This window comes from Schistocerca americana, chromosome 1, assembly GCF_021461395.2.
Source record: "Schistocerca americana isolate TAMUIC-IGC-003095 chromosome 1, iqSchAmer2.1, whole genome shotgun sequence".
Classification (NCBI taxonomy): Eukaryota; Metazoa; Arthropoda; class Insecta; order Orthoptera; family Acrididae; genus Schistocerca; species Schistocerca americana.
The window spans coordinates 973,763,438-973,775,878 of record NC_060119.1 but is presented as its reverse complement, the minus strand read 5'-3'; positions in this window follow the sequence as shown (position 1 = coordinate 973,775,878).

Genomic DNA, 12,441 nt, shown 5'->3' with positions numbered 1-12,441 from the left:
TAGAAATTAATAAGTTCAGATTTCCGCGAACGGCTACCTCCTATTCTGCTCGACGGTACTCCAATACCATATCAGAAAACAGTGAAGAACTTGGGTGTAACTTTGGATGAGCATCTCAACTGGGCGGAGAATACAGTCGCAGTGTGCCGAAAGACGTCTGCTTGTCTCTATGCTCTCAATAAGTTTCGGAACATATTTCCACAGGACTTGAAACGCCAGCTCGTGCAAGCACTCGTTCTACCGAACCTCCACTATTGTGATGTGATTCAACAAGGCATGAGTAGTAAAAACAAAAGACGGCTAGAGCTAACCATGAACGCCTGTGTGCGTTACACCTGCAACGTTCGCCGATATGATCATGTTAGTGCTTCATACTCCGAGCTAGGGTAGCTGTGGCCGGACAAAGTGCGTGACTACCACACTCTATGTCTACTCCACCGACTCCTCGTCGCGCAAGCACCCCACTACCTTGCTTCAGAGATTAAAAACCTGCCATGTCATCATAATCGAAACACGAGGTCACTCTTATTTGGTATCCTAACTGTGCCCACTCACAAAACAAAAACTTTTGCAAACTCCTTCTCAGTTGCCGCTGTCCGACTCTGGAACAAACTGCTCCTTACCTTGCGCAAAATTCGATCTCCTGCTGCTTTTAAGAAGAAGTTGAAGCATTTCCTACTATCATCCTCATAAAGTTCTCCACAAAATTAATGTACAAGGACAATCCCCTCATCTGTCAAATAGCAAAGCTAGCGTCTCCTATCTTGCTCCTGAGATGCCTTCCTCTTCATCTATCTCTATTAGCCACGCAATCTACTTTTCCTTTATATTTCCCTAATTATGTTTCATCATGTCTCTATTCTTCTCCTCCCTTCACCATGAGTCTCCCTCACACTCCCTGCTGCCAGCACTCCCATCTAAAATCTGTCTCTGCAATAATGTCTAATTATAACAGTACCTGTGACCTGAGAATATAAACTCTATATATGTATTTTTCCAGGTGTACCGTTCAAATTGTTTATTTCACTTTTTGTACTAGATGTAGTTTAACATGCCTACTAAAACATATGAATGTAAAATAAGCAGAACGCCTGGTTAGATGTAAGAGAGGGCCTGATGGCCCTAATCTTGCCAGGTTAAATAAATCAATAAATAAAAATAAAATAAATAATGCGAGAGCGATTTCTGTCAGGCGTGGCAGGCCAACTTGTTCTGCACGAGTTTATTGTGTTGTTCGCTGATTTATATTGAAGCAGTTGCTGCAAGTCAGGTAAAGTTCCTATGCGAAACTGCTACATAGTGTGTTAAAAAGCTACAAGGGCGTTTCAGTGCCGAGAAGGGTAAATTGTTAATTGAAGCGCTGTGAAAATTATAGTGCTGAAGGTATTTCAGTGCTTCTTCCAAGTCTGGAGCAAATAATCCTCTTCTTCAGCAACCATTATGCCGGAGGTGTACATTAAGTATTGAAAGCAGGATGTTTTTATTCGAGATTCCAATACACCATACTACTGCCAGTCTATTGGCTATAAAACCCCAATTTTCAACAAAATCTTCGTCCAGTAACATGACTTACTGTGGGGCCTTGATGCCCGCACACTCTACTTGTCCATGTCGGAGTCAACGTGTTGCTGCTTCCCATTAACCACGTACCTCTTCTCACGGAGTGCAGTCTTTATTGCACCAAACAGATGGAAGATGGAAGGTGCGAGATCAGCGCTGTAGGGTGGATGAGGAAGAACCGTCCAATGAAGTTTTATGAGCTCATCTCGGACGCGCAGACTTGAGTGAGTGCTTCCGTTGTCACGGAGAACGATAAGTTCGTTTGCACTTTTGTGGTGACTAACATGCTGAAGCCGTTTCTTCAGTTTCATGAGGGTAGAACATTACAGTTCAGAGTTAATCGTTTCAACATGAGAGAGCATATCCAGAGTTCCAGAAGACTGTCGCCATGACTTTAACGGCTATCGGTGCGGCATTGAACTTTTTTTTCGTAGGAGAGTTGGCGCAGCAACACTTCATGGATTGCCATTTCGTTTCCGGGTCGAAGAGATGAATCCATCTTTCATCGCCAGTGACGATCTTCGACAAAAATTGCTGCTAACAGCCTCGTAAAGCCGAAGTAATTTCGAAGAGATGGTCCTTCATTGCTCCTTACGGTGTGCAGTTAGACGGCAAGGATCGCAGCGGGCGGCACACCTTTCATAAAACAACTGGTCGACCATACGGTAAGTGGAAGAATGGGAGTGAGGGAGAGATGGATTTGCATGTGTATAATAAACCCTCTCCCTCAAAAGTCTCCTACCTTCATACCTCCTCTGCGTTAAGTGACGTGTCACTGATCTCATTTGTACTAAGACTGAAGTACATGCGAAGTACCTAGTTGCTTTCACCGTGAGATATGTTCAACAGTGTCCACTGACCTGCAGTCTTCTACAGTTATTGTTCCCTAGGTAGAAAACAGCACGTTGGTCGTGAGTCCATTACCTTGAGGCCGTAATTTACTTTTAGCGAGAAAATGGTATTATACAAATAATTAAACTTTGAACTGTTGTTGTTGTTGTTGTGGTCTTCAGTCCTGAGACTGGTTTGATGCAGCTCTCCATGCTGCTCTATCCTGTGCAAGCTTCTTCATCTCCCAGTACCTACTGCATCCTACATCCTTCTGAATCTGCTTAGTGTATTCATCTCTTGGTCTCCCTCTACGATTTTTACCCTCCACGCTGCCCTCCAATACTAAATTGGAGAACATGTCCTACCAACCGATCCCTTCTTCTGGTCAAGTTGTGCCACAAACTTCTCTTCTCCCCAATCCTATTCAGTACTTCCTCATTAGTTATGTGATCTACCCATCTAATCTTCAGCATTCTTCTGTAGCACCACATTTGGAAAGCTTCTATTCTCTTCTTGTCCAAACTATTTATCGTCCATGTTTCACTTCCATACATGGCTACACTCCATACAAATACTTTCAGAAATGACTTCCTGACACTTAAATCAATACTCGATGTTAACAAATTTCTCTTCTTCAGAAACGCTTTCCTTGCCATTGCCAGTCTACATTTTATATCCTCTCTACTTCGACCATCATCAGTTATTTTGCTCCCCAAATAGCAAAACTCCTTTACTACTTTAAGTGTCTCATTTTCTAATCTAATTCCCTCAGCATCACCCGACTTAATTCAACTATATTCCATTATCCTCGTTTTGCTTTTGTTGATGTTCGTCTTATATCCTCCTTTCAAGACACTGTCCATTCCATTCAACTTCTCTTCCAAGTCCTTTGCTGTCTCTGACAGAATTACAATGTCATCGGCGAACCTCAAAGTTTTTATTTCTTCTCCATGGATTTTAATACCTACTCCGAATGTTTATTTTGTTTCCCTTACTGCTTGCTCAATATACAGATTGAACAACATCGGGGAGAGGCTACAACTTTGTCTTACTTCCTTCCCAACCACTGCTTCCCTTTCATGTCCCTCGACTCTTATAACTGCCATCTGGTTTCTGTACAAATTGTAAATAGCCTTTCGCTCCCTGTATTTTACCCCTGCCACCTTTAGAACTTGAAAGAGAGTATTCCAGTCAACATTGTCAAAAGCTTTCTCTAAGTCTACAAACGCTAGAAACGTAGGTTTGCCTTTCCTTAATCTTTCTTTTAAGGTAAGTCGTAAGGTCAGTATTGCCTCACGTGTTCCAGTGTTTCTACGGAATCCAAACTGATCTTCCCCGAGGTTGGCTTCTACTAGTTTTTCCATTCGTCTGTAAAGAATTCGTGTTATTATTTTGCAGCTGTGACTTATTAAACTGATAGTTCGGTAATTTTCACATCTGTCAACACCAGCTTTCTTTGGGATTGGAATTATTGTATTCTTCTTGAAGTCTGAGTGTATTTCGCCTGTTTCATACATCTTGCTCACCAGATGGTAGAGTTTTGTCAGGACTGGCTCTCTCAGGGCCGTCAGTAGTTCCAATGGATTGTTGTCCACTCCCGGGGCCTTGTTTCGACTCAGGTCCTTCAGTGCTCTGTCAAACTCTACACGCAGTATCGTATCACCCATTTCATCTTCATCTACATCCTCTTCCATTTCCATAATATTGTCCTCAAGTACATCGCCCTTGTATAGACCCTCTATATACTCCTTCCACCTTTCTGCTTTCCCTTCTTTGCTTAGAACTGGGTTTGCATCTGAGCTCTTGATATTCATACAAGTCGTTCTCTTATCTCCAAAGGTCTCTTTAATTTTCCTGTAGGCAGTATCTATCTTACCCGTAGTGAGATAAGCCTCAAAATCCTTACATTTGTCCTCTAGCCATCCCTGCTTAGCAATTTTGCACTTCCTGTCGATCTCATTTTTAAGACGTTTGTATTCCTTTTTGCCTGCTTCATTTACTGCGTTTTTATAATTTCTCCTTTCATCAATTAAATTCAATATTTCTTCTGTTACCCAAGGATTTCTACTAGCCCTCGTCTTTTTACCTACTTGATCCTCTGCTGCCTTCACTACTTCATCCCTCAAAGCTACCCATTCTTCTTCTACTGTATTTCTTTCCCCCATTCCTGTCATTTGTTCCCTTATGGTCTCCCTGAAACTCTGTACAACCTCTGGTTCTTTCAGTTTATCCAGGTCCCATCTCCTTAAATTCCCACCTTTTTGCAGTTTCTTCAGTTGTAATCTACAGGTCATAACCAATAGATTGTGGTCAGAGTCCACATCTGCCCCTGGAAATGTCTTACAATTTAAAACCTGGTTCCTAAATCTCTGTCTTACCATTATATAATCTATCTGATACCTTTTAGTATCTCCAGGGTTCTTCCACGCATGCAACCTTCTTTTATGATTCTTGAACCAAGTGTTAGCAATGATTAAGTTGTGCTCTGTGCAAAATTCTACCAGGCGGCTTCCTCTTTCATTTCTTATCCCCAATCCATATTCACTTACTACGTTTCCTTCTCTCCCTTTTCCTACTCTCCAATTCCAGTCACCCATTACTATTAAATTTTCGTCTCCCTTCACTATCTGAATAAATTCTTTTATTTCATCATACATTTCTTCAATTTCTTCGTCATCTGCAGAGCTAGTTGGCATATAATCTTGTACTACTGTAGTACATGTGGGCTTCGTTTCTATCTTGGGCACAATAATTCGTTCACTCTGCTGTTTGTACTAGTTTACCCGCATTCCTATTTTCCTATTCATTATTAAACCTACTCCTGCTTTACCCCTATTTGATTTTGTGTTTATAACCCTGTAGTCACCTGACCAGAAGTCTTGTTCCTCCTGCCACCGAACTTCACTAATTACCACTATATCTAACTTTAACCTATCCATTTCCCTTTTTAAATTTTCTAACCTACCTGCCCGAGTAAGGGATCTGACATTCCACGCTCCGATCCGTAGAACGGCAGTTTTCTTTCTCCTGATTACGACATCCTCTTGAGTAGTCCCCGCCCGGAGATCCGAATGGGGGACTATTTTACCTCCGGAATATTTTACCGAAGAGGACGCCATCATCATTTAATCATACAGTAAAGGTGCATGCCCTCGGGAAAAATTACGGCTGTAGTTTCCCCTTGCTTTCAGCCGTTCGCAGTACCAGCACAGCAAGGCCGTCTTGGTTATTGTTACAAGGCCAGATCAGTCAATCATCCAGGCTGTTGCCCTTGCAACTACTGGAAAGGCTGCTGCCCCTCTTCAGGAACCACACGTTTGTCTGGCCTCTCAACAGATACCCCTCCATTGTGGTTGCACCTACGGTACGGCTATCTGTACCGCTGAGGCACGCAAGCCTCCCCACCAACGGCAAGGTCCATGGTTCATGGGGGGAACTTTCAACTGATTTGTTTAAACGGAATGTCACTCGCCTTTCATTAGCAGAATACGGGAAACTGCACAATTATAATCCACTTTATAAATTACGAATAACTTCCCTTTTCCACACTATTCGCAGACAATAAACTAAATAATGACTTGCGCGTTTGATTAATTGCTAAATAATGACTTGCTTGTCTGCTTAGTTACTATCACACTAGCCCTCAATTACATGTCAAAAACCAGAGATTCGTATTTATATTCTTAATCAATATCGGTGGCGGAAGGCAAATTTTCTGTCCTTCGAGACTGTTGATCCAGCTCTGCTATTGCAGCCGAACCAGTTGGCTTTCCATCCAAGTTAGACGCGATCCGAAGATATCCGAAGCGCTTCGTCTGCCTTTTCGTTTAGCAATTGTTTATTGTTCTGCTCATAATTAACACTTTTGAAATAATGGAATGATAGTCTGCTGTTGAGACATGCATCTTTTCATGAAATGCAAGTAGATTCACTGTTTAGTTTGTCTAATATTGATAACAGAAGTTTATCGCTTTGGACTGCTTCTTCCGAGAGCAACATCCAATCACGGAGAAGAAGCTCAATTTACGCGGTCTTTCTCACGATACACGTACCGAATAAACCGTCTGTCACCTATAACTCACACCACACAGCCTTCTCAGCTGGTCTAAGAAGGGCTTCTTGTATCTGAATAAAAATGTTCAAATGGGTGTGAAATCTTATCGGACTTAACTGCTAAGGTCATCAGTCCCTAAGATTACACAATACTTAACCTAAATTATCCTAAGGAGAAACACACACACCCATGCCCGATGGAGGACTCGAACCTCCGCCGTGACCAGCCGCACATCCATTTGTAGTGTAATGACTTTCTCACCATCAAATACTTTGTCTACAAATACTTCACCTCTCGCCCTTGTTTTGTCTGCTGGAGGACCATTGTCGATTCAAAAATGCTTGAACAAATTCTTTGTGTTTTACATGTGTTACTGGTATCTGTTCCCATGATCTTTATTCTTCTTCTAGCCTACGGGCTACGAATTAGATTTTTCGTTGTTCTGTCATGTTTCCAGGAATGACGCCCTCAAACTGTCTAACGAAGCCACTGGATGCATAGCTCCCTTACTAAAGAAATTATGGAATTTGTAGGCATTAGCGTGATATGCTATGTCACTTACATTAACCATACCTTTGTATGTTTCTTTCTTGTTCACTTCAAATTTCGACTGTTTGCTTAACATAAAATCAGTGGAAATACAGTGTAGATCGCGATGGTTACAGTATTTTATTAAAATAACTGGTTTCGGCCTAGACTAAGACCATCTTCAAACAGCACTGTGAAAGATAGAAAGCTTGCTAGTTACGTAAAGAATTCAGTGACTAAAAATAAAGTAATTTATACATATTACAGTCGAAGAGTCTTTACGTACCAACTGAAGTCGACGATGCGTAGAACAGTCACTTGACCTCAGTCGCTGAAACTGCTGCTGTTGGCTAGGCAGCATTGCGTTGTATACTGTAGAGCTGGTGAGGGCGTGTTTGTGCTATATGATGTCAATGTCTGTCAAGGAGGAAAGTCATACATAAATGGCGTATCATTTGAAGACACAGTTTATCTAAAAATAGATCATTATAAAAATGAGTGCGTGTAGAACAGAACAGAAAGTTAATAAAAGTGAGTAATGTAATAACGTTATTTAAAAATTATTTCTCGTATTTCTTGTAGTACCATCTCGCGCAAATAATTTGTTTAACTAGTATAAAATATCCGCAGCATCTGCTGGTTAATCAATAGAGCGCGTGTATGGAACAAACAAATAGATTAATGTAAAATTATTATCATCTATGATAATTATGCAATAATTACACTTTGTTCTGAATAATACGTTATTTAGTAGAATATTGGCGCACACTTCTGGCCTGAACTTGCTGTCTACAAACGCCGTTGTCTTGGAGACATTATAGTAAGGTGGTTGTAAAGCCAGAAATATTCCAACTGGTGTGTCAGCACTACCAACAATAACGTCCAGTTGAGCAGCGAGGTGTTTCGACTGTGATTCGTCGAACACCTCGGATGAGAGTGTCCGCACGTTCCAACACTACAGACGTCACAGTTTTGTGGGGCCGGCCGGCATGCGGGATTTCGTTCAGCTCTGTGCGACTTTGCCGCCGTGATCATAGACGTCTCGCCCAACGACTCACCCTGCTTTTTTTTCACTGCCAGGTCTCCGTAGACATTATGCAAGCGCCTGTGAATATCTGCGACGCTCTGGTTTCCCGCCAAAAGAAACTCACTGACAGCTCTCTGCTTGAAAGACAGCTCCGTTACAGACCCCACTCTGAAGGCTACATGTAGTGCCACCATCTGTCAACTGTAGAGGTTGAAGCAGGGTATGGCACGATGTCCCATAAGAAATGCCGGATTTTTTCCACCGAAATTAACCGAGAAAATAAAGATACTGCATAACGCCCCCCGTATGTCTAGCAATCAGTAAACCCCACAGTTTCCATTCTTTTTCTCTCCCATAATCCATCAGTACTGTACAGCATATTAGCACTTGGGTTATAACGACTACACTTTGAACACTTCTCAGACAGCTAGTGTGGACTGAACAGATAATGCGCTAGCGCTTTCATTTTCTGGGAAAAGTAAATACGCAACATGTTAAAGATTTGCACGATGTTTGCCGACAATCATTCTTCTCATAAGCTATTCGTGAATGGAACTGGGAAGGGGGAAGGAGTTGTGCTACTTACTTACAGTGTACGGTGGTTTGCGAAATAAATGTAGATAATTTTCCTAAGCTGTTTGTGTACCCGTGTTAGTTACCTGTACTGCGATAAACAATGAATTCAGACAAATCAGGAGAAAGTCATTTTGATGTTATAAGACTGTATGTTATGCTCGATAACGGCTCATTAACGTTTTCTCACAGGAAATGCTTTTCGGCGAGTTTCCACTGTTTTGAGAGTGGCACCACAGGAGCTGACTGGCGGATACTGAGGCGGCGGAGGGGCAGGCAGTAGCCGCAGTCAAATGCCGCTAAGTAGCAAGGCGGAGGTGAGTGGCGCGCAACCATTAGTGGCGCGCGCTGTGGCGGGGGCACTTGATACTGGCCTGGCGGCTACCTGGCTACCTGCGCCCGCCGCTCGATACCGCCGCTACAGTCGCGGCCAGCTGCCGGGCACCCGACCTCAGGCGCGTCGTTTGCCCACACTTCGGCCACGACACGCTGCGTTCGAGAAATTTTCACAATCTGGAATAGCTTCATGGTATTTACCTTCAACTTTTGAAAACATTTTTTGGAGGAAGGTTTGAGAAAAAGCAAGAAACAACCACTTACATCAACAAAGTTTCGTCAGTAACAGTAACCAGATGCTAAGATTGATTTCTTTTCATGTGATACAAAAATTGCAAATACTTTGACAAACTACTATCGCCACAGCAACCGAGCAGCTGCGTCGCCTTATAGCAACGTTTCAGCGGTCAAAAAAACCCTCTCGGGTATTAGCCGAGTTTAGACGTCATATTGTCGCAACGTTTGGAACTTTTCGATACTCATCATGTACAGACGAAGTGTCGCCTCAAGGTGAAGACGAGGAAACTAGTCGAAACGTTGCGACAACAAGACGCCACAACTCGACTGATAACCCGAGAATATCGACGAAATTCGCCAAGAAAGCCTGCGTTTCCATATAAAATGTTTCAGCTGGATAGCTTCTCGTCTCCTTCCCTGAAGATGAGGAGTAGGAAACTGGTTGAAACACTGACGCTACCACTAGACTGATATCCCAAGAAGTTCCATCAGTAAAATACTCGGTGAAACCTTGCATTCTCATAGTGTACTACGTCTTAGCTAGTTTTTCTACAGCTCTCGACTTGAGCACTAGTGACGTCACACCAGATTCTGCAGCTGTATGAGGCCAGAAACCATACTAACAAGGAAAACCCTAAGTGCAGGGTCGCAAAAGGCAAATGATCCCAGAATGAGATTTTCACTCTGCAGGAGTACTAGTTCCGCAAGGTTCGCAGGTGAGATTCTCTGAAGTTTGGAAAGTAGGAGACGAGGTACCGGCGGAAGTAAAGCTGTGAGGACGGAGCTTGAGTAATGTTTGGGTAGCTCAGATGGTAGAGCACTTGCCCGCGAAAGGCAAAGGTCCCGAGTTCGACCCTCGGTCTGGCACACAGTTTTTATCTGCCAGGAAGTTTCATATCAGCGCACACTCCGTTGCAAAGTGAAAATCTCATTCTGGAAACCTCCCCCAGGCCGTGGCTAAGTCATGTGGCGGCAATATCCTTTCTTTCGGGAGTGCTAGTTCTGCAAGGTTCGCAGGCGAGCTTCTCTGAAGTTTGGAAAGTAGGAGACGAGGTACTGGCGGAAGTAAAGCTGTGAGGACCGCGCGTCAGTCGTGCTTGGGTAGCTCAGCTGGTAGAGCACTTGCCCGCGAAAGGCAAAGGTCCAGAGTTCAAGTCTCGGTCCAACACACAGTTTTAATCTGCCAGGAAGTTCCAAGGCAAATGATGTTTACCGTTTTCGACACCCCACATATTGTCTACTATGCAACTACGTTATTGGCTGTTAATGACAGCAGCGGGTAGGATTGGAAATATCGAATGGTGGGCACAACATTTAGGGTACAGAGCGTAGTTGAACTGCTTAGCCGACAAGTAACTCACAACAGTGCTAGTGGTATTCATACAAAGCAGAGCAATGGTAATGATAAACAAAACAAACATTACATTATATCCACAACAACAGTTGCTGAGGTCGAGATTTCGTTAGAAAGGAACCCAAGGAATTTCAACCAGTGAGAAAATGTGGCACATGAAATTTTAGCGTTTATGCAACGAGAGTGAGAGGCATGTGTGGTGTCGTATACGATCGACTGTGCGGACGATGTAGACGAGGAGTACAATGATGATGATTCGTGCATAACAGTGCAAGTGATACTGAAACAGATGTCGACCCATGTAGTTCATCATCCTTGTCTGGCTGGGAACCACAAACCCCGTCTCCAGTGAAACGCAGCAAAGAACAACTGTCGTCCAAGAAGTGGATATTGAGCATAATTACGTACATGGACGATTATACGCAGCATAGTAAAAAAAAAGGTTATGAACAGATTTCGAATACGTCTGTAGTAATATGATCGTGTATTGCATAAGAAAAACTACGTATATTCAAGAGAGGACAAGGCGCACTTGCTACAAAAGCTGGTGCTTGCGCGTTGCAAGAATGCTCGATACAGTTTACAGGATCAGCATATAGTGACCTACTACGTTATGCACATCAAATTGCACGCGACGTGGATTACAGTGATATCAAGGGAAAGGTCAATAGTAGCTTAACTTTAAACAGTTCTACCGGCTTGGAAGACGTAAGATTACGAAATTTCCAACAGTCAACTTGACGATGCTCAGCAAAATGCGGAATCCGCACGAAAATTTATGCATGAGGCGTTAAAGTTTTCCCTTTGTTCAGTTAGGAATTTGTATTCGACTCCGATCATTCGGAATTTGAAGAAGAAATTCATATGGAAGGAATGCTGGGAAAGTAGGGGTACCAAGAGATTTGTATCAAGATTAACGCCTTCATATACGATTATGCCGACTACTAACGTGTGTGGTAAATTGCCTGGAAAGTTAATTGTTGTACTGCGAGAAGATGGGGATGCTCTGCCCCTTACACTAAACAAGAGTGAGAAAATGAGCGTACGAGAACTAAAACTATGGTATGAGCATTGGAGAATAGCTCGTAAAAATAATTTGCTGTTGTTTAATTCTTGGTCTGCTTATAAAAATCGTACTCCTTTAGAGCAACTAAAGGTGTCTTACATTGCAGTTGCAGTTCATACCACCAGGAACCACTGGACAAAATCAGTTTTTTTCCGTGCCTATAAAACATATTATTCCGCTATCTGCAGCTACTTCTCAAAGGACAGAAAGTTTCATGATAAGCTTCACGACAGACTGTTTCGCATTTGGTTGCACGCCCTCACATTCCACCTGTTTTCATCACCCCGTTATGCCAGTATGATTCTACATACATTCTTTATGAGTGGATACCTAACTGAACGTTCTGCAAGGTTTGTAACTTCCAAGGAGGTTGCCTTCAATCTTGAAAGTGCGAACATTTGTGATCACCATGGCACGCTCGTTTCCATTCGGTGTTTCATGGTAGAAGTTAATGATTTGTTTTGAACATTTCTTGAAAGTCCATGATGTCCACATTGTGAAGTGTAACACATAAATTCCATTGAAGGTTGATCTCTGCCCCTCACGGACGCCTATTTTCTGTCACCCTTTTGATGCACACGGTGAGTCATTAGCAGTTAATATTTCTCCTACTTTAATGGTAAAGACCACACTTTCAAATGAGCCTTCGTAAAGATTGAACTTACAACCTCGTATTCAAGGGCTGCCTTGTAAGTCGGCGTAAGAAACTACAGAGGACAATTCGGACATGTCGTTTCCTTTTTATCATCCAAACAAGCAAATACACTTTCGTATGCGTTATACTCGATCTGTATTGCCTGGTTATCTAGTGAATACGAGTAGTAAAAAGCGCAAGTTAGTCCCACTTCCATGAATCGTCTTCGGACAGGCGCGCA